The 27,547-nt window shown below is 43.8% G+C and overlaps 1 protein-coding gene across 1 annotated transcript in view; it reads left to right on the top strand.

Moving 5' to 3' along the window:
* LOC126354238 (uncharacterized) overlaps positions 1 to 27,547 on the top strand; it is a 648,883-nt gene that overhangs the window by 137,590 nt on the left and 483,746 nt on the right. The gene's annotated exons all lie outside the window — the stretch shown is intronic.

Below are 27,547 nucleotides of genomic sequence, written 5' to 3'. Positions count from 1 at the left end.
TAACTGCTGCGTAAACAGGCCACGTCTCCTGTGAATGCCATGCTGTTGCCTTAGTGGATGCCGGTTTCGGACGCAGGTTTCCATGTGCATTTTATTTTGCTCCTGTATACCGAAAAACATTGGATGTTTTAGAGGGTTCCATGGGAAAAGTAAACTGCAGATGGAAACCAGTGTCTGAAACCGTCATCCGCAGAGGCAACAGAGCACTGCATTCGTAGGAGACAAGGCCTTTCTACCCACGAGGCAGTTCCACTGGCGATTATGGCAGTCAGTCGCGATCTCTGAATAACAAACAACATTGCGCAACGTTACGCCTACAGTCCGTCAGCGTACAGATTCACGTTTGCTGCCGAAGGGATAACCTAGTCGCAGGCGCCGGCGCCTGTAGCGTGTAGCTGTGTAGCGTAGTTGGATGACGTTTCCGAACACACGTTTCTGTACTGCATTTGTTCCTCAAGGTACCTTCTACAACCACTCGAAGTTTGTCGCAAAATTTCTGGCACGTAATGTATGTATCGTTTCGTTTGCTGGTTGAACTTTTTAACTTTTTTTTAATATCTTCACATTTTGCTATAGGAATCTGATTTGACATGCTTAAATATTTCTTTCTCTGTCGTTGTTTTATAAAACTGAAATGGAAATTTAATTTTATCCATATTTTGCAGCTTCAAACGTGACTACTGAATACACTTGAGGTATGAATTAAAAAACACCTTCAGTCACAATTTTTCGTGTATTATTCAGTTGTTGTTGTTGTTGTTGTCTTCAGTCCTGAGACTGGTTTGATGCAGCTCTCCATGCCACTCTATACTGTGCAAGCCTCTTCATCTCCCAGTACCTACTGCAACCTACATCCTTCTGAATCTGCTTAGTGTATTCATCTCTTGTCTCCCTCTACGATTTTTACCCTCCACGCTGCCCTCCAATGCTAAATTTGTGATCCCTTGACGCCTCAGAACATGTCCTACCAAACACGATGCATTTCGGACCCTGTGGGTCCATCTTTAGGTGTAATTCGCCTTAATATATGATTTATTTGTTCTCTTGAATGAGATGAAATACATATTCCTGTCACGAAAAGGTTTGATGTTAGGTTACGAACTTCGTAAGTCAGACTCGGAAAATATATGTGAAATAGTGGAAAAGATAAATAGTGTAAACTTACCAAATAATCCAAGAAAATCGTTTTAACGTTTTAGTAACAGTATAAGTTTTTTCCTCCATCGTTTTCAAGCATATCACTTCATTCAAAAGGCACACTTGTAAGCACATGTTTGTAAACATTTCACGGATGCTTCTGTACATTGTGTGGTCAAACCTGAATTTTTCACAGTGCTAAAGATATAATTATTAAACCTTGCCTTGCACTTCAGTGATTTTAGAGATCTGTTCTAAAGTTATTTCCTGCGTATGTCAATTGTTGACTGTTTAATAATTATATCTTTAGCACTATGAAAAATTCATCTTTGACTTCCAGCCAAGTCAGTGAATGTGGAACGTAGGAAACCTATTTCGAATGTAATACCTAGATTATTGAACGTATCAAATGAGTTACCACAACTGCACCTTAAGGGAAAACCACACAGGCGTGAAAATAAACCGTGAAAAGCAATAAAACTGTTCCCAACACAGAGGAAAACAGTTCCACGATTGTTGCTAAATCTCAACCACAAACGGCGAGAATATTCAACACATTCGCTTTTGAAGCGAAAGTAATTACATTTACGAAAATATTCTTGTATTAAGTCGAGTGAAGTGTAAGAACGGGCGGATTATTTGGCTCCATTAAAATTTATTTGTCAAGTAAAGTCCTTTGACAAAAACAACAGACAACAACAAATGGTTCAAATGGCTCTGAGCACTATGGGACTTAACATCTGAGGTCATCAGTCCCCTAGAACTTAGAACTACTTAAACCTAACTAAGGACATTACACACATCCATGCCCGAGACAGGATTCGAACCTGTGACCGTAGCGGTAGCGCGGTTCCAGACTGAAGAGCCTAGAACCGCTCGGCCACCACGGCCGGCAGGCAACAGAAATATATGCTTCTCATGCATTAAATGTGTTTATATTCTGTTGCTTTCAGCGGAATAAGCTGCAAATATGGACACATTTAAAAGTTTTTCTTCAAGAATGAGTTGTAGCCTATGTCATTGAATCATGTGATTCGTCTGTTTTTGCAGGTATTTCACGTTAATTCATGTCTCTTTGTAACTTAGCAACGAATAGAACCCAACAATATAACAACTATTGCATTAAGTAAATAGATAATAATTAAAAACAAACATTACCCATACCACGCATGTGACTGCTTTCTCACTGGTTGAAGCAGCTGTCAAACGGTAACAACTTTCGCGACTGAATGTCGTGGCTGTATTTATTAGACTGTGCCATCACTTTGGCGGGTCGCCTGACGCTCTGGATGAAGCGTGTAAAATAACGTGAACGGTTGTCAGATAGGAGGAACTGCCCTCGCGTCACGGTTTCCCCGTCCGTGTAGCCTCTTGTCATTGCCCCCAAGTCAATGGGCGGAGGTGTAAACACTCGAACCGAGTCGATAAGATAGTTCTGTATCGTGGGAACATTCCGCGAGCTACAAGTCGCCCGCCGACATCGAGCCGTGCAGCTGCGAGTAGGGAATTGTTCTTCAGCCTGCGTTATCTTGTTGTTCTCTTTTCTCTGTAAAAAGGCGGCCATTCTTCTAGCGAGTGCACTGTCGATAACGGGAGTAAGGACCTTGTACTGGATAGACACGAACGACTGTGTGGAGTAAGCTCATTTCTGCCCTGTGGCGTTCTCGCTTGCTGCGCTGTTGCTAGCGGTAGGTCAAGAACTTTTTTTGTTCTTCATGCCGACTGATAAATGCGAGGCACTGTTTTTTTCTCGTCAATGGCCGGTCTCTCAACATTTATTTCGTCACAAGTATATTCATTTACTATCCTTGATAGTTTGATTTAGAGCTCAAAGTCATTAACTTTGGCACTGGTCTGTGTAAAAATATTTACAGCTAGAAAGTTGGAAAGTAATTGCCCTTGCCTTCGCCCCACCTTTGAACTGACCGAGTCAATTAATCATGTAGGGACGAACAGTTGAACGTGGACTTGGAACATTGATGCAGACTTGTCGTTTTTCACGTTAACAAATCATTGACACAGTTGATAGACAAAATCTTAGACCCGGCGACTCGGCTCTGGACTTGGACTAATACAAATATCCACAGAAGGATTGAGTGACACAGAAACTATTCAGTTATACGAGGTGCCTTCAAGTTCTAAGGCCTCCGATTTTTTTTTCTCCAGACTGGAAAGAGATAGAAATATACGCATTGTTTTAAAATGAGGCCGCGTTCATTGTCAATACGTCCCAGAGATGGCAGCACCGTACGGCAGATGGAATTTTACCGCCAGCGGCGAGAATGAGAACTGTTTCAAATACTTAAAATGGCGACGTTTTCCTTACTTGAACAGCGTGCAATCATTCGTTTTCGGAATTTGCGTGGTGTGAAACCAATTGAAATTCATCGACAGTTGAAGAAGACATGTGGTGATGGAGTTGTGGATGTGTCGAAAGTGCGTTCGTGGGTGCGACAGTTTAATGAAGGCAGAACATCGTGTGACAACAAACCGAAACAACGTCGGGCTCGCACAAGCCGGTCTGACGACATCTTCCAGTAAGTGGAGAGAATTGTTTTGGGGGATCGCCGAATGACTGTTGAACAGATCGCCTCCAGAGTTGGCATTTCCGTGGGTTCTGTGCACAAAATCCTGCATGACTACCTGAAAATGCGAAAAGTGTCATCCAGGTGGGCGCCACGAATGCTGACAAACGACCACACGGCTGCCCGTGTGGCATGTTGCCAAGCAATGTTGACGCGCAACGACAGCACGAATGGGACTTTCTTTTCGTCGGTTGTGACAATGGATGAGACGTGGATGCCATTTTTCAATCCAGAAACAAAGCGCCAGTCAGCTCTATGGAAGCACACAGATTCACCGCCACCAAAAAAATTTTGGGGTAACCGCCAGTGCTGAAAAAATGATGGTGTCCATGTTCTGGGACAGCGAGGGCGCAATCCTTACCCATTGCGTTCCAAAGGGCACTACGGTAACTGGTGCATCCTACGAAAATGTTTTGAAAGACAAATTCCTTCCTGCACTGCAACAAAAACGTCCGGGAAGGGCTGCGCGTGTGCTGTTTCACCAAGACAACGCACCTGCATATCGAGCTAACGTTACGCAACAGTTTCTTCGTGATAACGACTTTGAAGTGATTCCTCATGCTCCCTACTCACCTGACCTGGCTCCTAGTGACTTTTGGCTTTTTCCAACAATGAAAGACACTCTCCGTGGCCGCACATTCACCAACCGTGCTGCTATTGCTTCAGCGATTTTCCAGCGGTCAAAACAGACTCCTAAAGAAGTCTTCGCCGCTGCCATGGAATCATGGCGTCAGCGTTGTGAAAAATGTGCACGTCTGCAGGGCGATTACGTCGAGAAGTAACGCCAGTTTCATCGATTTCGGGTGAGTAGTTAATTAGAAAAAAAAATCGGCGGCCTTAGAACTTGAATTCACCTCGTATTTTGGTTGCAGGTTTTCTGCTGTTTTGCGTCCAAGGGCGAATTAAAATGCCAGGCGCATCTCTATGCTGCACCCCAATTATACGAGGGGAGTTCAATAAGTAATGCAACAGTTTTGTTTCTTTACCAATTTCGTTTGAAAGAATGCGGAATTTGTTGTGGGGCATCGTGAAATATCCCCGCTTCAGCCCGTGTAGTTTCGTGTAGTTCCGGTAGGTGGCGGCGCTATGAGTAGCATTCAGAACGGCTTCTGTAATAGAAGTGCATTCCAAGCAGGGGGCTGTCACTGAGTTTCTTTTGAGGGTAAACCAGAGCACCGCAGATATTCTTAGACGCTTGCGCAATATCTACGGAGACCTGGCAGTGAACAACAGCACGATGAGTCTTTGGGCGGGGCGTCAAGGTCGCGCAAACCTGGGGTATCGCCCGCGCTCCTGTCGGCCACACACAGGTGTGACTCCTGCAGTGTTGGAACGTGCGGACACTCTCATTCGAGGCGATCGGCGAATCACAGTCAAACACATCGCTACTCTAATGGACCTCTGTGGTAGCGGACCCATTCATCCACCAGTTAGGGTACTCAGATGTATGCAGCTTTTCGACTCCACGCCGCCTAACACAAGACCATAAAAAGTGAAATATACCCTTAGAAAAATTAAGAATAACTGTGCTGGTGATCCTCTTACGTTATTTGGTTTTCGAACAGCTGAGCAAACCTGAACGTACTCAGACATTTTTCTATTATACTTATTCTGATAAACAGTAAACTGACACACAATATTTTTTTTTTAGCCCAACGCAATCTGACTTTCAGTAATCCCTACAAAAGAATTGCCCTGACTAACAATAACCTATACCTTTCACGAATCACTTACCTCACAAAAATCTTCGTTACTCGAACTACTGCAATACAGCGAGCGCCAATATTGTCAGCTAAATAAAAGATTCTAACTACTGAAGCCACTAACTACTGATAGGCATAGTATTTTTTTGTTTTGTTTTGTTTTTATGGGAATTAACTGCTATGGTCATCAGTCCCTAAGCTTACACACTACTTAACATAAATTATCATAAGGACAAACACACACACACACACACACACACACACACACACACACATTCCCGAGGGAGGACTCGAAAGACCAGCCGCACAGTCCATGACTACAGCGCCTGAGACCGTTCGGCTAATCATGCGCAGCTTTTCGCAGTAGTAGAGATGGACAAGTGCTCATAGCCCTTGAAGTATGTTGTAACCTCCCCTCTCTGTGAGACAAGAAATTATCAATCTTCCTGGCAGATTAAAACTGTATGCCAGACCGAGACTCCAACTCTGGACCGTTGCCTATCGCGGGCAAGTGCTCTACCGTCTGAGCTACCCAAGAACGACTCACGACCCGTTCTCACAGCTTCAATTCTGCCAGTACCTCGTCTCCTACCTTCCAAGATCAGCAGAAGAGCTTCTCTGAAGTTCGGAAGGTAGGAGACGAGGTACTGGCTGAATTGGTCTGTGAGGACGGGTCGTGAGTCGTGCTTGAGTGGTTCAGATGTAGAGCACTTTCCCGCGAAAGGCAAAGGTCCCGAGATCGAGTCTTGGTCTGGCACACAGTTTTAATCTGCCAGGAAGTTTCATACTAGCGCACACTCCGCAGCAGAATGAAAATTTCATTCAAGAAATTTTCACTCCGTCACAACACGAATCATGTCCGGGGGTCTCAAATTCGTTGCCTGCGAGAAGCAAAGGCTGAGATTTAAATCCCACTCCTGCATACAGTTTTAGTTCGTCAACAAGTTTCAAGCTTTCCCTTTGTACTGCATTGCATTTTAAATCCCACACTTCAAGCTGAGTGTTTTCTCCGTGTTACGAGATAGCGGGCGACAATCGTTTAGTCCGTGACATTTTCTGTTTGTTATTATCAATGTGCGAAAATTTCAGCTCACGTTCTACCTTCTCCAGATAACCTTCCAATGTCGTTAATATTTATCTCTGAATAATACCTTCTTAGCAATCTAACCGTAAATTATGCTCGAAGAGAGTAAGATCTGAGATGCGATCAGGTCGCTGATAAGCGTAATAAATACTTCAGAGAGAATACTCGTTGTTATTATTAACTTGATTCGTCTTGGTTTATCGTACCTTTCCTGTAGATTGTCGCTTGATATGGCATGCTCCTTGTACGGTCTTCAGATGATGTCAGAGGCATAATGAAATGTAGAATTTTTTTTTTTTTTTTTGCGCGTAGAGCGTTTCGAAATTCCTGACAGCCAAGTGCCAGTAATGATATTTTATCTGACACAACTACCGGTTGTATCATACGTGAACGTGTTGATTACTGCGTATTCCAAAATACGTATTCGCAGATAAGACTGCATATACGTTTGGTTTGTCGTTAATGAGCGTCGGGGAAAATCCAGCATTACTGGTCTGTACTGTCTAGTGAAGGTAGCTAGCCATTACGTTAGGCCCTTTGTGATGTGGGGTGACTTAACGTGTAAAGGCCGCAGTGGAACTTGTGTACAAACGATGTACTTGTCGATGCCATTTTAGAGTTCTCAAAAAGAGAATATAGAGATATGGTTCAAATGGCTCTGAGCACTATGTGACTTAACATCTATGGTCATCAGTCCCCTAGAACTTAGAACTACTTAAACCTAACTAACCTAAGGACAGCACACAACACCCAGTCATCACGAAGCAGTAGAGATATAGTTGTACTGGAACATTGTATTGTATGGAACTGGGGAGCTAGAAACGACGGAGAGCCTTCGTCCCCGCCGTAGCCCTCAGTAGTTCACAACCCCACAACAGGCTACAGCGGTCCACTCACCCCACCGCCGCCCCACACCGAATCTAGGGTTATTTTGCGGTTCGGCCCCCAGTGGACTCCCCCGGGAACGTCTCACACCAGACCACTGTAACCCCAAATGTTTGTATGGTAGAGTAATTATGGTGTACGCGTACTGGGAGACAGTGTTTGCGCAGGAGGCGCCGACATAGTGTAGCTGAGGCGGAATAAGGGGAACCAGCCCGCATTCGCCGAGGCAGATGGAAAATCGCCTTAAAAACCGTCCACAGACTGGCCGACACACCGGACCTCGACACCAATCCGTAGCGCGCATTCGTGCTGGGGACCGGCAGGTCTTCCCGCCAGGAAAGCAGTGCGTTAGACCACACGGCTAACCGGGCGGGTTCTGAAACATTACTTGAAGGAAGCAAGGAAAGGTGGTAAATTTAAGGTATAAAGTTTGCCAACACCATGGAATTGCGGACAGATATGCGCTGTAACTTGAAATTTTCTTCTAATTGTACAGTGCGTTTCGGGCTTGACAGCTCTTCTTCGGAAATTTTTATTATTTCCGTGTTGCATTACACAATAATGCACAAAACTGCATTGCGTGGTCCTTTTATCAGATAAGCAACCATTCTAAGGGCAATAATGTAAATTTTCTTTCTCAGTATAGTGTCCAGAACCTTCTCTGCAATTTGGATCCAGCATGATTTTTACCAAGTTCGCCCAAATAAATGAAACCAGCGACCATTTACCTATTTGCGGCAATTATCTACCCGCGAGAAAAAAGTTGGTAAGTAGACAGTTAAATCTGGAGACTATGATGGTTGGGGGCAAGTAATTCTGAGCCAAATCACGCACGATGATTGTGGCTGCTGCAGCGTGGAACAGTGCAGTGTCCTTACTACCAAAAAGAACCTTTTCGAGAGAAAGTCTTCACCTCTTTTCGAAACACTTGTTTCAAATGATTCAACAGTGAAGCAGTAATTCCCAGTTAAGGTTCTACCATTTTTCTAGCGATCCTGGAGGCTTACGGTCATTATCTTATCAGATGATAAAACAAATTTTTCATCTAACATCCTTTCCAAAAATATCGAGGTTGCGTGGGGTGATATCGGGTCTGTATGGGGGATGTGTAAGGACTTTCCATCAAAACTTCTGCAGCGTGACCGAAACAACCTTGACAGCATGTGAGCCAGCTCTTTCGCTGGGAAGTCTGTACACACCCTCCTTACAGTCCTGATCTGTCTATATTTTTGAAGCCCTAAAGAAAGATATTCGTGACTGTCGATTTGCTACGAAAGAAGAAGTGCAAAACTGTGTACAATCGTGATTCAGCAGGCAACCGCAAAAGTTTTTCCATGAAGGCACTGACCATTTCGTCTCACAACGGGATAAATGTATTGTTATAGCTTTCCATAACCGCATCAACGTGGTGACCAAACCAAAAGTTCTATTGTCACCTCCGTCAACATTTTAGTTAACTAAATAGGTGGATCACAGGATGCTGGGCTGTGATGTTATCGGTGCGTCTGGGTAAGATTACACATGAGCACGGTCCATCAGGTGATAAATAGTGGACGAAACGCGAATGAGGGTATAGCGATTATGTTTGGAATAATAAACAATTATGTATTTTTTTCCATACGTCTTCTTTTCATGTGACTGCCCTTTATAATGACCAGAAAGCACCACAAATATTATGCAAATTTAAGATCTTGTTCGTCTTATCAGTTCAGTTTTTTTTTAAAAAAAAGGTACGATGGAGAATATGAATTAGAGGCTAAATTAGTGTCGAACCCTTCCTCTGTTCGAAAGAGGCCGCGGAACCGCACGACCACTACGGATGCAGGTTCGAATCCTGCCTCGGGCATGGATGTGTGTGATGTCCTTAAGTTAGTTTGGTTTAAGTAGTTCTAAGTATAGGGGACTGATGACCTCAGATGTTAAGTCCCATAGTGCTCAGAGCCATTTGAACAGAGGCCGCCCTCACGATACCAACTCCCGTGGCGCTTTGCAAGGAGTAAACAGCTTCAGATTCTTCAATAATCACTGCCCGATTTATTGCAGAAAATCAATGAGTGTCTTACAGAAGGAGATACAGTCATTCTAAATACCAAATTGACGGAGCGAATGACAATAGCGTAATCAGCTACAGCCATCATGTATGACGATGTAAGGATGACTCTACAGTATTATCGATTATTCATATATCACCGACTTGACTGAGACTGCTGAAATTGTGATTCCAGAGACTTTACAAGATTCGTAGGATAATTTTTTGTAAATATATAACACAGCTTATTTTTCCAACAGATTTTGTTGTATTTTCGTTGTGGATGTTGTACGTATGATGTTTGTAAATGTGTTGCATGGGCAGTAACTGTTAATTAATTCCTCTCTCTCTCTCTCTCTCTCTCTCTCTCTCTCTCTCTCTCTCTCTCACACACACACACACACACACACACACACACACACACACACAATTTTTTTCTATCTTCAGATTTTCTTACTTAAATTTACGTAAATAAACTGGAAGCAGTCTATATCGCATAAATGTTTTAATTTGGTGACGGGTTTCGATCTTATTGTAAGATCGAAACCGGTCACCAAATTAAAACATTTATGCGATCAAGACTGCTTCCAGTTTATTTATAATAATTATAGATCGCTGTTCCCTATAATAAGAACTATGTTCTTTAAAATAACATTTGTGTCAACATATGTTTCTATACGTATGAAAGGCAAGTAGATGTAGAAAAAGAGAAGAAAGATTTAACTGTATTTTTAATCTTCCAGATAGACTGTTTCGAACATCTGCTTACATTACCTAACATATGGATGCGACGTTCTTTGAACAAGTTTTTAGTGGAAATACTTTTGTCGTAGCAGACATCTTCGAAAAATGAACCGTTTTTCGTAAAAACTGAAGAAAGATAAGAAAATCGAAGTAAGGGGCCGTGGAAGGGGATGCTCACCTGCTAGGGAAGGTAACTTCGCTTTTCTTGAGACTACATAACCTATGAGTGCTCTTCCAAATTTTAATAAATGATTTTTCCTAATTTTTCCTAATTCGCCTGGGGTAAGTAAAGCAACAACCGTCTGAATCGATCGTTTTCATTCGGTTGTCACCACGGATTCGTGTGACTCGAAAGAATTAACATACACGGTCCAGTCAAATTAACGTAACCACCACCTATGTTCGCCGTCAGCGCGCAATTACCACTCACAGACGGTAGGTGGCAGCAGCAGCAGTGGAGGGCGTACAAAGCGTGTCAGGGGGGGGGGGGGGGGGGACGCGGAAAACAGTGCAGTTGTTGTAATGCAGAGACGGAGCGATTGATTTGACGTCCAAGAAGGGATGAGCATTGATTTTCGGGCCAAGAATGGATGCCTTTCCGAAACGGCTGAGTCTGTAAACTATTGCGTGCTGCCGTGATTAAAATATACCGTGCGTGGCAAAACAGCGCTATGCAAAACCGGCTGCTGTGGTTGACCACGGGTCGCAGGTGACACGGACGTGTGTGCGGGCGAAGAGAAGGGCAACTGACCGCTCACAGATGAGCCAAGAGACTACCATACCAGCAGTACGAGGTGCGTTCAAGTTCTAAGGCCTCCGATTTTTTTTCTAATTAACTACTCACCCGAAATCGATGAAACTAGCGTTGCTTCTCGGCGTAATCCCCCTGCAGACGCACACATTTTTCACAACGCTGACGCCATGATTCCATGGCAGCGGCGAAGGCTTCTTTAGGAGTGTTTTGACCGCTGGAAAATCGCTGGGGCAATAGCAGCACGGCTGGTGAATGTGCGGCCACGGAGAGTGTCTTTCATTGTTGGAAAAAGCCAAAAGTCTCTAGGAGCCAGGTCAGGTGAGTAGGGAGCATGAGGAATCACTTCACAGTTGTTATCACGAAGAAACTGTTGCGTAACGTTAGCCCGATGTGCAGGTGCGTTGTGTTGGTGAAACAGCACACGCACAGCCCTTCCCGGACGTTTTTGTTGCAGTGCAGGAAGGAATTTGTTCTTCAAAACATTTTCGTAGGATGCACCAGTTACCGTAGTGCCCTTTGGAACGCAATGGGTAAGGATTACGCCCTCGCTGTCCCAGAACATGGACGCCATCATTTTTTCAGCACTGGCGGTTACCCGAAATTTTTTTGGTGGAGGTGAATCTGTATGCTTCCATTGAGCTGACAGGCGCTTTGTTTCTGGATTGAAAAATGGCATCCACGTCTCATCCATTGTCACAACCGACGAAAAGAAAGTCCCATTCGTGCTGTCGTTGTGCGTCAACATTGCTTGGCATCGTGCCACACGGGCAGCCGTGTGGTCGTCCGTCAGCATTCGTGGCGCCCACCTGGATGACACTTTTCGCATTTTCAGGTCGTCATGCAGGATTGTGTGCACAGAACCCACGGAAATGCCAACTCTGGAGGCGATCTGTTCAACAGTCATTCGGCGATCCTCCAAAACAATTCCCCTTCTCGATCATGTCGTCAGACCGGCTTGTGCGAGCCCGACGTTGTTTCGGTTTGTTGTCACACGATGTTCTGCGTTCATTAAACTGTCGCACCCACGAACGCACTTTCGACACATCCATAACTCCATCACCACATGTCTTCTTCAACTGTCGATGAATTTCAATTGGTTTCACACCACGCAAATTCCGAAAACGAATGATTGCACGCTGTTCAAGTAAGGAAAACGTCGCCATTTTAAGTATTTGAAACAGTTCTCATTCTCGCCGCTGGCGGTAAAATTCCATCTGCCGTACGGTGCTGCCATCTCTGGGACGTATTGACAATGAACGCGGCCTCATTTTAAAACAATGCGTATATTTCTATCTCTTTCCAGTCTGGAGAAAAAAAAATCGGAGGCCTTAGAACTTGAATGCACCTCGTAACTCCTCGACGACCGTTCGGCGGACGTTGCTGCGTAAGGGCTCCACAGCAGGCGTGTGGTTCATGCTCACATACAGACTGCTGTTCATCGGTGACGAAGGCTGGAATTAGCACATCAGTTTCGTAACTGGACGACCAGTGAGCGGCAGCAGATGCTCTGTTCAGATGACTCATACATAGTGCTCCAGTGAACGGCGTGGAACGTCTGAAAGCGAACAACTTGCTGAATCCCAAGGGTCGAGACAGGATTAGGAAGCGTTATAGTCTGGGGAATGTTTTCGTTGCATTCCGTGCGTGATCGGGTCATTCAGGAAGGCACACTGGATCGAAACAAGTATGCATCTGTCCTTGGGAGCCGTGTGAATCCCCAGATGCAGTTTGTTTTTCCTCGACACAATGGTATCTACATTACAACATGTCACATAGCTCGTAGTGTAAGTACGTGTTTCGGTGATGAGTTTACCATACTACACTGGTCACCAAACTTCCCTGATTTAAGCTCGGTTGAAAATCTGTCGGACCACCTCGACACCTCTAGCGGGCTGTTCGCCTTGTGGATCCTCAACTTATAAAGCTAACGCATCCGGCATGGCTTCACACCCTGTCGGCATCTTCCAGAACCTCGGTGACTCTTTTCCTGGACATCCACGCTCAAAAAGTGGTTATCCAGGCTTTGATAGGTGGTCACATTAATGAGACTGGTCAGTGTATAACTGAAGCGTTATGGTCTGGGGAAAGTCTTCGCGGCATTCCGTGCGTGATCCGATCATTTTGGAATGCACACTGGATCAAAACAAGTATGCATCTAGCCTTGTGTACCATGTGCATTCCCAAATGCAGTTTCTTTTTCCACGGCACAATGGCATCTACAGTACAACATGTAACATCATAGCCCACAGTGTACGCACGTGTTTCGATTATGAGTTTACCATACTCCCCTGGTCTCCAGACTCCCCTGATTCAAACCCAGTCGAGAATCTGTGGGACCACCTCGACCCCTCGAGCGGGCTATTCGCGCTGTGATTCCTCAACTGATAAAACTAACGCATCCAGCACGGCTCCACAGCCTTATCGGCATCTTCCAGAACCTCAGTGACTTCCTGTAGATCCACGCTCAAAAAGGTGGTTATTCAGGCTTTGTCAAGTGGCCACATTAATGAGACGGGTCAGTGTATAATTGAACTGACACTTAGAGCTACATCCGCATAAATCGATTGTTTTCCAACAACCGACTGAATCGATTTTTCTGATTTGGATGTTCCCAACACTGTGCGCCAGTGGAGCAAACAATTCGCCTTGCCGAGTAATAGCTATTTTTTGTACACTACTGGCCATTGAAATCGGTACACCATGAAGATGACTTGCTACAGACACTAAAGTTAACCGACGGGAAGAAGATGCTGTGGGATGCAAATGATTAGCTTTTCAGAGCATTCACACAAGGTTGGCGCCGCTAGCGACACCTACAACGTGCTGACATGAGGTAAGTTTCCAACCGATTTCTCATACACAAACAACAGTTGACCGGCGTTGCCTGGTGAAAATTTGTTGTGGTGCCTCGTGTAAGGAGGAGAAATGCGTACCATCACGTTTCCGACTTTGATAAAGTTCGGATTGTGGCCTATCGCGATTGCGGTTTATCGCATCGCTACATTGCTGCTCGCGTTGGTAGAGATCCAATGACTGTTAGCAAAATATGGAATCGGTGGGTTCAGGATGGAAATACGGAACGCCGTGCTGCATCCCAACGGCCTCGTATCACTAACAGTCGAGATGACAGGCATCTTATCCGCATGGCTGTAACGGATCGTGCAGCCACTTCTCGATCCCTGAGTCAGCAGATGGGGACGTTTGCAAAACAACAACCATCTCCACGAAGAGTTCGACGACGTTTGCAGCAGCAAGGACTATCAGCTCGGAGACCATGGTTGCGGTTACCCTCGATGCTGCATCACAGACAGAAGCGCCTGTGGTGTTGTACTCAATGACGAACCTGGGTGCACGAATGGCAAAACGTTATTTTTTCGGACGAATCCACTTAATGTTTACAGCATGATGATGGTCGCATCCGTGTTTGGCGACGTCTGGGTGAACGCACATTGGAAGCGTGTATTCGTCATCCCCATACTGGCGTATTACCCGGCGTGATGGTATGGGGTGGTATTGGTTAATTGGTTACACGTCTCGGTCACCTCTTGTTCGCGTTGACGACAATTTGAACAGTGGACGTTACATTTCAGATGTGTTACAACCCGTGGCTCTACCGTTCATTCGATCCCTACATAACCCTACATTTCAGCAGGATAATGTGGTGTCACCGCCAGACACCACACTTGCTTGGTGGTAGCCTATAAATTTGCAGCGGTCCGGTAGTATACGTCGGACCCGCGTGTGCGCCACTATCAGTGATTACAGACCGAGCGCCGCCACACGGCAGGTCTAGAGAGACTTCCTAGCACTCGCCCAAGTTGTACAGCCGACTTTGCTAGCGATGGTTGACTGACAAAATACGCTCTCATTTGCCGAGACGATAGTTAGCCAAGCCTTCAGCTACGTTATTTGCTACGACCTAGCAAGGCGCCATATATTGTGAATCATGTACTGTCACGAACGCCGTGCATCATTAGTGGATTAAAGTTAAGTAATCCACCAGCTACGTCCGTTTTTCTCAATTCTAATTCCCTTGTCATGTTCCAGACCTCACGCCAGCCTGCCTGAGCTAAAACGCGTGCATTTCGGCCTCCTTTAGTAACATGGTGTTGGCTCTCCTGCTATCCACAAAAGATAATGGAAGACCGTATGTTTTAGGTCCTGTACGGGCCTTTCTGGATACAGAAAATGTTCGACTGCTGCCCTGGCCAGCACATTCTCCACATCTCTCACCAACTGAAAACGTCTGGTCAATGGTGGCCGAGAAACTGGCTCGTCACAATACGGCAGTCACTACTCTTGATGAACTGTGGTATGGTGTTGAAGCTGCATGGGCAGCTGTACCTGTACACGCCATCCAAGCTCTGTTTGACTCAATGCCCAGGCGTATCAAGGCCGTTATTCCGGCCAGAGGTGGTTGTTCTGGGTACTGATTTATCAGGATCTATGCACCCCAATTCCGTGAAAATGTAATCGCATGTCAGTTCTAGTATGTTTGTCCAGTGAATACCCGTTTATCATCTGCATTTCTTCTTGGTGTAGCAGTTTTAATGGCCAGTAGTCGCGAAGTACCTGGCGACTCCGTTCGGAACGACCGTACAGTGACTGGGTCCGCTCTGCGCCGGGGCGGTGTACCGGTTGTCGGGTGGCTGTCATGAGGTACCGGAGCAACGTCCGCTGCACAGAGGCGTGGCTCGCAGTCAGTGGCGACTCGAGACCGCCCAGCCTGGCTCGTGACCCCTGCACAAAGCCGGCAGCTCTCGTGACGCGACGTCGTGTTGCGGCCGCCTCTCGTCACACGAATCGCTGTATTGCTGAGCCGCTCCCGTCGTGCTGCGGCACCTCGGCGTGTAATCCAGACTGAGCATTCTCTTAACGCCTGCTAACACGCTTCTATAGCCTACGTCGAAAGCCATTTCCAGCACAAAGAGTGAGTAATGTCTGAACTCACGACGTCTTACCTTGTAGCTCGAAGAAGCTATGGAAGATGTGAGAAAATTCGGAAGAGGAACAAAAAACCACATGAGAAAAGATAATAATGGTAAGGTCCAGGCGATGTAAACCCCTGTAAGCGGCCCACACCAATGTCATAGGTTGGTTGTTTCGGGGAGGAGACCAGACAGCGAGGTTATCGGGTTAGGGAAGGACAGGGAAGGAAGTCGGCCGTGCCCTTTCAAAGGAACCATCCCGGCATTTGCCTGGAGCGATTTAAGGAATGTCACAATACAGGATGATTCCGTGCTGATGCTAAAGCCTTTCAGGGGCGATGGAAAAGGGTAACGGATCCTGGGGCGGAAACGATCAAGTTGAAAGTTATAAGTGAAAATCGTTGTGATAGTCTGGTAATTCCAATCCCAAGGAAAACAGGCGTTGACAGATGTGAAAATTACCGAACACTCAGTTTAATAACCCACAGCTGCAAAATACTAACGCGAATTCTTAACAGACGCATGGAAAAACTACTAGAAGCCGACCTCGGGGAAGATCAGTTTTGATTCCGTACAAATATTGGAACAAGTAAGGCAATACTGACCCTACGACTTATCTTAGAAGCTAGATTCAGGAAAGGCAAACCTACTTTTCTAATATTTGTAGACTTAGAGAAAGCGTTTGACAATGTTCACTGGAATACTCTCTTTCAAATTCTGAAAGTGGCACGGGTAAGACACAGGCAGCGAAAGGCTATTTACAATATGTACAGAAACCAGATGGCAGTTATAAGAGTCAAGGGACATGAAAGGGAAGCAGTGGTTGGGGAGGGAGTGAGATAGGGTTGTAGCCTGTCCCCGATGTTATTCAATCTGTATATTGAGCAAGCAGTAAAGGAAACAAAAGAAAAATTCGGAGTAGGTATTCAAATCCATGGAGAAGAAGTAAAAACTTTGAGGTCCGCCAATGACATTGTAATTCTGTCAGAGACAGCAAAGGACTTGTAAGAGCAGTAGAACGGAATAGACAGTGTCTTGAAAATAGTATATAAGATGAACATCAACATAAGCAAAACGAGGCTAATGGAATGTAGTCGAATTAAATCTGGTGATGCTAAGAAATTATATTTGGTAATGAGACACTTAAAGTAGTAAAGGAGTTTTGCTATTTGGGGAGCAAAATAACTGATGGTGGTCGAAGTAGAGAGGATATAAAATGTAGAATGGCTATGGTAAGGAAAGCGTTTCTGAAGAAGAGAAATTTGTTAACATCGAGTATTGATTTAAGTGTCAGGAAGTCGTTTCTGAGAGTATTTGTATGGAGTGTGGGCCTGTATGGAAGTGAAACAAGGACGATAAATAGATTGGACAAAGAGAGAATAGAAGCTTTCGAAATGTGTTGCTACAGAAGAATGTTGAAGATTAGATGGGTAGATCACATAGCTAATGAGGAGGTATTGAATAGGATTGGGGAGAAGAGAAGTTTGTGGCACAACTTGACTAGAAGAAGGGATCGGTTGGTAGGACATGTTCTGAGGCATCAAGGGATCATCAATTTAGTATTGGAGGGCAGCGTGGAGGGTAAAAACCGTAGAGTGAGACCAAGAGATGAATACACTAAACAGATTCAGAAGGATGTAGGTTGCAGTAGGTACTGGGAGATGAAGAAGCTTGCACAGGATAGAGTAGCATGGAGAGCTGCATCAAACCAGTCTCAGGACTGAAGACCACAGCAACAACAACAGTCTGACAGTGGAATACATGAGCCGGTACTATTCTTGCTGCAATTGTAGGGTAGGAAAGTATCAGAAGTGGGTGGTGTATGGATCAAAACAAGAAAAAAAACTAGTAAACATTGGCTCTAAATCGCATACCTTAATACTAAGGACACTTGTTCTGCAGACGAGATGTTTTTCGCAGTAGTGTATGTGAAATCTTATGGGACTTAACTTGGTTCAAATAGCTCTGAGCACTATGGGACTTACCATCTGAGGTCAGCAGTCCCCTAGAACTTAGAACTATTTAAACCTAACCGACCTAAGGACGACATTCACAGGTTTCGAACCTGCGAGCGTAGCGCCTAGAACTGCGTGGCCACTCCGGCCGACTGGGACTTAACTGCTAAGGCCATCAGTCCCTAAGCTTACACACTACTTAACCTAAATTATCCTAAGGGCCGACACACACACACACACACACATCATTCCCTGCCGGCCGCGGTGGTCTCGCGGTTCTAGGCTCGCAGTCCGGAACCGTGCGACTGCTACGGTCGCAGGTTCGAATCATGCCTCGGGCATGGATGTGTGTGAAGTCCTTAGGTTAGTTAGGTTTAAGTAGTTCTAAGTTCTAAGCGACTGATGACCTCAGATGTTAAGTCCCATAGTGCTCAGAGCCATTTGAACCATTTGAACCCATCCCCCAGGGAGGACTCGAAGCTCCGCCGGGACCAGCCGCACAGTCTATGACTGCAGCGCCTGAGACCGTTCGGCTAATCCCGCGCTGCTTTTCGCACTATTAAAGATGGACAAGTGCTCATATCCCTTGAAGTATGATGTGACCTCCCCTGTCCTTCTCTCTTGTTCCGTCATCGTTTTCTTCTTTTCTCCTCGGCTGTCCAAACCGTCTTCCTTGGTCGTACCGCGGCTATATCTCAGGGTTTTCGACAAAAGGGAGAGAGAAGGGGGCACATACGTGGTTGATCACGCCGACGTAGTGCTATGTGTGAGCGTCATCCATATCTCCGTTTTGGAAAGACTGATGACTAAAGCTGAAACATTTCTCTAGAAAGGTAACTGCTCTCTTTTTCAAAAGGTGAAAATTGTAGTGTAGACAGTAATCTTTATCCATCTACTAAATGGAAGGAACAAGACACAATTCATAAAAGGCCGGCCGGAGTGGCCGAGCGGTTCTAGGAGCTACAGTCGGGAACCGCGCGACCGCTACGGTCGCAGGCTCGAATCCTGCCACGGGCATGGATGTGTGTGATGACCTCATAAGCTAAGTCCCATAGTGCACAGAGCCATTTGAACCATTTTGAAGTTCACAAAGTTCTAACTTCGGATAAAGTTTATTGGTCCCAAGGAGCTGTAACAAAACTCATCCGTTCCATTCACAACGAGAGTAGTTAGTTTTCTGGTGTGCGTGTAGTGGTCACCAATGATTGAAATGACCGTTCCGGTAATTCCATTACAATCTGTTTATTCGTTGCTAAGCAACGTATCAATCAATCAACTATTCCGTGATTAATGTATGTCGCTATTCAAACAGTAAATATATGTCGTATTAAAACAGTAAATCAAACCCTATTTACTGTAAGCCCCAAGAACGATTACTGTAACCTCCAATAATTCTTTAATAATTATTACCAAGTCAGAGTCAAGAAATTACGGGGATTGTCACTTGATCCTTCACGTCACTATAACGTGCGAATGCCTACCGCGTGTTTTAAACTTCGCGCCATTATTTCAAAGTCCGCGCGCGCGCGATCTGTTTATAACAAAGTTTGGCCGTGGCTCTCTAGAATGTTTTCCAAACCAACTCAGGATTATGGATTATCAGTTTTAGGTCAATTCTTTAAAGTTAAAGAGGACCCGCACTCGATACAACTTGTCCGCTAACTTGAGCAACTCAGAAGAAAAAAAAATCTCGCATAACGCAGCATTGTAATCTGCTATGTCAAAAAAGCTATTGATTCTTATACAGTGTCAATCGCTCAGCAAAGATTGCACTACAAACGAAATCTCGACTTGAGATGACGTCACGCGTTACTACCTGTTTTGACTCACCTACCATCACGTGACACAGTGTATATCTGACTTTCATGGACATCCGGACAAGATTATTGCTTAAATATTTCGTGGGCTACTCGTTAAATATTTCGTGGGCTACTCAGATGAATACCCATGTAATGCTACAATGTATTTTAGAGCCCATGTTTACTAGACATTTTTTCTAGATTTTGTCCATACTACCTTCCCCAAAAATATGCAAATGGTTCCAATGGCTCCAAGCACTATGGGACTTAATATCTGACGAAATCAGTCCCCTATACTTAGAACTACTTAAACCTAACCAACCTAAGGACATCACACACATCCATGCCCCAGGCAGGATTCGAACCTGCGACCGCAGCAGCCGCGTCGTTCCAGATTGAAGCGCCTAGAATCGCTCGGCCAAAAATATGCTAACCAAAGAGTTTGCAGAACAAGAGACGTGTTGCACAGTGTCGAAGATGAACGAGTACTCACAGCTGTTGAGGTACGGGTTTTACAGCCCATGTTTAAAATGTTTTTCCTTTGTGTTAGTCCATACTACCACCTCTGAAAGTTGCCTTCCCTAAAATCTTAGCAATAACGGTACCGCTACCTGTATTCCCCACTGTCAGACGTGTCAGAACGATTTTCGCTTATAACTTTCGACTCTGCCGTTTCTGCAACAGAATTCCATACCTCAGATTGATACATTTGTCCTTCTCCATCATTCCTGAAAGTATGTAACATCGCCGCTTAATCACCCCGTTTTGCAATATTAGAGTAATAATTTCCGCAGTCTTATTTTGTACTGCACGGACGTATTTAAGCACTCATTCTTCCAGTGCCTCAAGGGGATATTGTTTTTTTATTGTATTTTATGGTTTTACAGACAAGTTTAGCACGTATTTTGGTTTTTAAAAGGTGTATTGAAATATGCATTGAAACTAAACTCGAGGTTTGTGTGTTTTATCGTTTGGTAATATGTTGATAAAGAGCTGTGGCAGATTTCTTGTTGCGTGTTTCTGAGTCCGTTGAAAGGCGCCGTGTTTATTTGTATGTTCGTTCGCCAATCTCCAACTACACATCGAGTTCGTGAAGCTGAAACTTCCTATAATATTTAGAATGACTAGAAAGATTCAAAAAATGTTCAAATGTGTGTGAAATCTTATGGGACTCAACAACTACGGTCGTCAGTCCCTAAGCTTACACACTTCTGAACCTAAATTATCCTGAGGACAAACACACACACCCATGCCCGAGGGAGGACTCTAACCTCCGCCGGGACTAGCAGCACACTAGAAAGATTAATATTTATGTTCGACTGTCACCTATTATTTATCACAGATGACCACTCGTTTATTTCTTCCTTGAATGGGACTTTTACTATAGAGCTGTAATATGCAATATTCACAATTATTAAGTTCCTTCCGTCTTTATCAGAACAAGAACGCAATCAGAGTCATTAACGTTACATTTAACAACAGAGATAGTGAAAATCAGAGATAATGCAATGATAATGTTCGCTTTTCTGATGCAAGGAGTAACGTCTTTGATTCCTAAACACATCTGACACACTTATTTCCGTAATAAAATGTGATATATCAACACAACCTGAAATATACTCTGCCACGCACTTCGCAGTGGTTTGCAGAGTATGGCTGTAGATGTGCCGTAAGGGAGCGATTTCGGGTTACAATTATTGAACTATATGAAATAAAATCGTCATTAACTTCTGAACGGTTTGCGTTAGAACGTCCAAACTGCGCGTTTGGCCGCGGGGCGTGAAAAAAATTTGTATGCGGTGTATGGTTTGGTTTAGCGACTAAGCCCACTTACTTTTGGATGGGTTCGTCAATAAGCAAAACTGGTGCGTTTGGGGGGTTGAGAAACCGCATTTCGCGATCGAAGTCTCTTCACCCTTAATGGGTGACGGTGTGGTGTGCAATGTCCAGTCGCGGAATGATCGGTGCGATATTACTTGATGGCACGATGATTATCGAACGGTACGTAAAGGTTGCGGAAGATGATATCATCCCCATTATCCAAAGTGACCCTGATTTCGACAAGATATGGTTCATGCAAGACGGGGCTCGACCCCATAGAAGCAGGAGAGTGTTTGATGTCCTGGAGGAGCACTTTGGGGACTGCATTCTGGCTCTGGGGTACCCAGAGGCCACTGGCTTGGGCCTCGATTGACCGCCATTTTCTCCGGATCTGAACACATGCGACTTCTTTTTCTGGGGCTACAACAATGATCCCCAAAACCATTGCTGAGCTAAAAACAGCTATTCAGAAGGTCATCGACAGCATCGCTATTCGTGTGCGACAAAAAAAAAAAAAAATGGCTCTTAGCACTATGGGACTAAACTGCTAAGATTAATAAAATTCTTTTCCGGGCTATTATGCCGTGACAGTAGTGAGACAGTGTGTGTTTCGGAAGTTAACAGAAGCCACGAAGCCCCTTGAAGATGTCCTCCGCAGATGGGGACGAAACGTTGGTTTACAATGCGAAATCCATCAGACCACGGCATAATAGCCCGGAAAAGAATTTTATTAATCATGACAGTTCCGGCCGTGAAAGTTTACATTTTACAATTAAACTGCTAAGGTCATCAGTCCCCTAGACTTAGAACTACTTAAACCTAACTAACCTAGGGACATCACACACATCCATGCCCGAGGCAGGAATCGAACCTGCGACCGTAGCGGTCGCGCGGTTCCAGACTGAAGCGCCTAGAACCGCTCGGCTACAAAGGCCGGCCGTGTGCGCCACATCATCGCCAGCGATGGCAGGCATATTGAACATGTCATAACCCAAATACGAATATATGTACTGACGTTTACATGTTGAATAAAGTATGTGCACTCCGTAGTTTGTGACTAATTTATGTTTTTTTTTTGGTATAATTCAAAAACTGTCACCCTATAAATACGACATGACAAACAGTTCGTTAGAAAGAGGTCAACTTGGTTTCTTATTGTACCGGTATAATAATTCTTTGTTAATATAATGACTGTTGAATGTTGGCTTAGCTCATTATGCGTGATAATATCAAGTATCTGCTATAAGGGCCTGAGACTTAATAGAAACCGCATAAACCGCTAGAGAACCGGTGTAGTCTTTGATTTGTCTTCTGCTGATTGCGAGAGCCTGTGTGAGATAATTATATCGCCAGAAAAATGGGAGGTCACTGCAGCCAAAGCAAAAACAAAAGAAACAAAACTGAAGCCGCGTTCAGCAGATGTTTCTTTACTGAATGAATGCGCTATGTGTTCAGCTCTTAAAAAACGCAGCACGTCGAAATAAACGTTGTTTTTGATGCAATCTCTTACTGCCTCGCCGAAATTAAATTGAATTCCATGTTTTTTTAAGTCTCCGTGTTGCTCGCTGCGTCATTACCAAATTTCCGTAATTAGCGCACTACTGGAAGATGGGTTAACCGACGGAATGTTAGATATTTAGATATTTGTTGACGCAGTAAGCTTGCCATCGCCCCCACGACCAGATCTCCTCCTGACTTTTCCATGCGTGTTCACTATTCAGTCATACACAACCACGTATTTTGCAATTTTATCTACTCGTCTAAGTCGAAACAAGGCCCCGGGAGTAGACAACATTCCATTAGAACTACTGACAGCTTTGGGAGAGCCAGACCTGACAAAACAATACCATCTAGTGAGCAAGATGTATGAGACAGCCCAAAGAAAGCACATGTTGAGAGATGTCAAAATTACCGAACTATCAGTTTAATAAGTCACATCTGCAAAATACTAACACGAATTCTTTACAGACGAATGGAAAAAGTGGTAGAGGCTGACCTCGGGGAAGATCAGTTTGGATTCCGTAGAAATGTTGGAACATGTGAGGCAATACTTACACTACGACTAATCTTAGAAAATAGATAGAGGAAAGGCAAACCTACATTTCTATCATTTGTAGAGAGAAATCATTTGACAATGTTGCCTGGAATACTCTCTTTCAAATTCTGAAGATGGGAGGGGTAAAATACAGGGAGAGAAGGCTATTTACAGCTTGTAGAGAAACCATATGGCAGTTACAATAGTCTAGGGGCATGAAAGGGAAGCAGTGTTGGGAAGGGAGTGACACAGGGTTGTAACCGATGTTATTCAATCTGTATATTGAGCCAGCAGTAAAGGAAACAAAAGAAAAATTCAGAATAGGAATTAAAATCCATGGAGAAGAAATAAAAATTTTGAGGCTTACCGATGACATTGTAATTCTGTCAGAGACAGTAAAGAACTTGGAAGAGCAGCTGAGCGGAATGGGCAGTGTCTTGAAAGCAGGATATATGATAAACATAAACAAAAGCAAAACGAGGATAATGGAATGTGGTCGAATTAAATCGGGTGATGCTGCGGGAACTAGATTGGGAAATGAGACGCTTAAAGTAGTAAAGGAGTTTTGCTATTTGGGGAGAAAAATAACTGATGATGGTCGAAGTAGAGAGGATATAAAATGTAGACTGGCAATGGTAAGGAAAGCGTTTCTGAAGAAGAGAAATTTGTTAACATCGAGTATAGATTTAAGTGTCAGGAAGTCGTTTCTGAAAGGATTTGTATGGAGTGTAGTCATGTATGGAAGTAAAACGTGGACGATAAATAGTTTAGATAAGAAGAGAATAGAAGGTTTCGAAATGTGTTGCTACAGAAGCGTGCTGAAGATTAGATGGGTAGATCACATAACTAATGAGTAGGTTTTGAATAGAATTGAGGAGAAGAGAAATATGTGGCACAACCTGACTAGAAGAAGGGATCAGTGGGTAGGATATATGCTGAGGCATCAAGGAAACACCAATTTGGTATTGGAGGACAGTGTGGAGGGTAGAAATTATAGAGAGAGACCAAGAGATAAATACACTAAACAGATTTAGAAGGATGTAGGTTGCAGTAGGTACTGGGAGATGAAAAAGCTTGCACAGGATAGAGTAGCATGGAGAGCTGCATCAAACCAGTCTCAGGACTGAAGACCACAACAACATCTACTCGTCTAGTGCCGTTCTCTTCTACTGGGTCAATTCCACACCTGAACACATAGCATTCATCGCACAGGAACGTGCTGCAAGGTTGATATTTGGTGTCAGTCCTCTGTTTAAAAAATTGTGCCCAGTAGGAACAACGTCGCAGTACTTTTACTCTCTTAGTGAAGAGCGATGTTATGTGCTAAGCTAATATTAATAGACAAAACGTGGTTTAAGATAGCTTCAGTAGGTTGTACCGCTGTGCAGGCAGTTGGCTCCTATGAATCATCAGTGAGGCTGCTGCGGGAATTCCGTGCAAGCAGCTTTCTCGCGTCGGCAGTGGGCAGAGCACGACCACACAGCCATTTGCAGTTGGCTCTTTTTATTACTCCGCTGTAACCCACACTCGCTACAAATAGATTAACCGTGCACGATCTAGAGGCGCTCGCCCGCGGGCGTTGTAAACCTGGATGGCTTCGCACGAGAATTACCGAGCAACAAAGTAGGTCTGCACTCCAGCCTGGATATAGCAGCTACCTCACATCGCAGTTCCGCTGCCTTGCTTGCCTGCTATTAAACCTGTTCATTTGTATTATGAGTCGTAATTTCTGAAGTAAATCTCAAGGCTTCCAACTATGGTTTATCAGCTGCATGCACAGGCTCTGCCACGTTCCAAAGTAAGAGGGACATACTGAAGTCGTATTTGGACATTTTATGGTATAGAAACGGTAGGCCTGTTTATAATGAAAGATACAGATGGATTTTGTGCACGTTTATAAAATTCGTCGATTAATACTTGACGCCCAGTTGTAGCGTAAAGCATTGTTAATGTATTGCCACCTAGCACCTTACGTCATGACTACACAATTCCTTGTGCCAGGGCACGGCGGAAGTGATCATTTAGAAGCGCGAGAATTGAAGCAAATGTAGCGCTTTACGCAAGGCTCTCTAATGTTATTAAATCGAGAAGTGACCAGCGAGAGCTGCCTGCTATCAATTACTTCAATTAGGTGTTACAGTGTACAGGAGAGAAAACAACGTTTATTTGCTTGTGATTTTTAATAGTAGTACGAAGCCGAGTCTCGTGTTAAAAGACATTATTTTGTTTAAACGACTGGAGCTCTGTTTCTCAGGCCCTGTGTATTTCATTGAAATTAACACACCAGAGATATTAAGTAACACATACCCGTAGCACTCTCTGGTGCAAAAGTTGTTACCGTTTGACAGCTGGAGCGATACTAGCGCTCCAAACGGTGAAAAAGAAAACTGTCGACATACATCGTAAGTATAATGTTTGTTTTTAATTATTGTTATATTTTTGTGTTCCAGGCCTCGTTGAATTACCAAGTGACATGAATTATCGTGAAATATATGTAAAAACAGACGAATCACAATGATTCAATGACATTAGCTACAACTTATTCATGAAGAAATTGAGTTGAAGAAGTGTATGTTTGCAGCTAATTGCGCTGAAAGCAAGAGAATATGAACACTTGTTTTGTGTGTGAAACGAATATATTTCTGTCTTCGTCTGTTGTTATTATCATAGACACTTTCCTTAACACTTAATTTTTTATTGAGTCTAATATTTCGCCCGTTCTTACACTTCACTCGACTTTGTAATACACGAATGATTTTGTATGTGTAATTACTTTTCAAAACCAATTGTTTATCAGATTTAGCAACGATTGTGGAATTAGTTTCTTCTGTGTCGGGAAACAGTTCTATTGCGTTTAACGAGTTATTATCACGTCTGAGTAGTTTTTCCTTTAGTTACAGGTGGGGTGGCTTATTTGGTACGTTAAAGAATGTAGGTATTACGTTCCATATGGGTTTCCTACATTCCACATTCACTGATTTGACCGGAAGTCTGGCGAACAAAACTCTACTTTTTTGGGTACATGTACGATGTCTTACTGGAAAAGGTTACGACTTGTGGTGTTTACTAGTAATTTTTTGTTATTTAAGGAAAACGACAATATTCAGCAAATGACTGTACATTACAAGAGAATCGTAAATAAACTGTGCTGTAATGTGCCGTTTCGTACCTCCCAGGTTCTTTAGGAACCTAAATCGTGACAAATATAGTGTCATTGATTTTATGGCACTACAAACACACTCTATTGTAAGAACTTTGTTAAAAATCAATACAGACAATACTATTCGCACTCATCTGACGCCGTGTTCAGAAGTGTCGCTTACTGGCCACTTGTTTAAATTGGGTAACAATAACGAAACGGTGTATCACGAATGTTACGTTAGACTGTGTGCGTAGTAACAGCATAAACAGTGCACATCAAAGTTATAACACAAAGAAAACACACAGACGTATGCTACTAGATTGACAATACCGTATTTGGTGGCGTGCGCAAAGGCCGTGTAAATAGCTATTTAGCCTATTTGCTGATAAAACCGCCCTAAGAAATGGAATGAACTGATATGCTTAAGTTACCACTAGGGTTTTCACATAATGGTCAATACGTGCGTCGTATTTGGCTGTATTTTTTCATTCATTAGAGGGAAGACACAAGGAAAGAAACATGTCCCAATGCAAGAATAACAAGAAGCGTCTCACAATTTTTGTTTAGATTATAGATTGTCTTTATGAAATATCGGGAGCGTTTAAATAGTTTATGTATATTATGAAGACCCTTAAAATATACGTAAACTACTTCAACGCAGTCGGTATTTCAGATAAAACAAACTGCAGTGTTAACAGTCGTAGCTTTCTGATGTGTTTTTAACCAGTTTTGATCAACATCGACTTTTCTTCCAATAGTATGCTCGTTGTGAAAGTGCTCCTGTTAGTAGAATGTGCTGTTTGTCGTTGGTAACCAGTTTCTTTATTCATTTGAGTGTTCTTACTAAAACTACAGTCTGCTTTAAGCGTGTAAATTGATGTTCTTCACGTACCATGATTCTACAGTATACATATTTAATTCATCTAGTACGCTAATAATTGCTCAA

This window comes from Schistocerca gregaria, chromosome 3 (genome assembly GCF_023897955.1).
Source record: "Schistocerca gregaria isolate iqSchGreg1 chromosome 3, iqSchGreg1.2, whole genome shotgun sequence".
Classification (NCBI taxonomy): domain Eukaryota; kingdom Metazoa; phylum Arthropoda; class Insecta; order Orthoptera; family Acrididae; genus Schistocerca; species Schistocerca gregaria.
Note: the sequence above shows the minus strand (reverse complement) of the source record. Positions and strands in the feature narration are given on the sequence as shown.